Raw genomic sequence first — 516 nt, 5'->3', positions numbered from 1 at the left:
AAGGATATTTCAGTGCCTTGGACTTACTAGAAAATGCAGCTCTCTTCAAGTGAGATATATTGAACTTTTGAATACCTGAGAAAAGGTAAAATGTTTTTATGTGAATGCTGGAGGGGATATTATATCAAGCACCTCAATAACATCAAGGATTATGTTGATTTCACTACTTTCACTGCCTATCCTTAGGTACCTGACTGTAATACAACACAGGTAGATACACAAAGAAGAAGAAAAAATATTCATAGCACAAAAACACTGAAGTGAACAAGTTACAAAGTAGGTACTCATTGAATGTGAAGTATGTACCTGTTATGCCAGACTGTCTAATATCTTGAATGGCACATTTCCATGCTATTGTTTCACAGACAGAACTATACTGCGAGCTTGCAAGTTCAATATCATGTTTGTCTCTAGAGTTATTTGCACACAGATTGGAAGAGAGATTGTTGTTTGAATTGATGGGTTGCAAAGTTGCCTGGAAAACAGAATTTGACATGAGTGTGTTGACTATGTACA

The 516-nt window shown here is 35.9% G+C and overlaps 1 long non-coding RNA gene across 1 annotated transcript; it reads right to left on the bottom strand.

Annotated features, from left to right (window-relative positions):
• Nucleotides 1-16: 16 nt before the first annotated feature.
• Nucleotides 17-488, bottom strand: LOC113473589. The gene is made up of 2 exons (XR_003395525.1): nucleotides 307-488; nucleotides 17-75 (listed from the first exon to the last, which is right to left on the bottom strand). It is a non-coding gene; the product is annotated as an uncharacterized LOC113473589 (long non-coding RNA).
• Between the last annotated feature and the right edge of the window lie 28 nt (nucleotides 489-516).

Source organism: Diaphorina citri, unplaced genomic scaffold (genome assembly GCF_000475195.1).
Source record: "Diaphorina citri unplaced genomic scaffold, Diaci psyllid genome assembly version 1.1 scaffold45849, whole genome shotgun sequence".
Lineage (NCBI taxonomy): Eukaryota > Metazoa > Arthropoda > Insecta > Hemiptera > Psyllidae > Diaphorina > Diaphorina citri.
The sequence above is the reverse complement of the archived record's forward strand: the minus strand, read 5'-3'. Positions and strand labels throughout refer to the sequence as shown.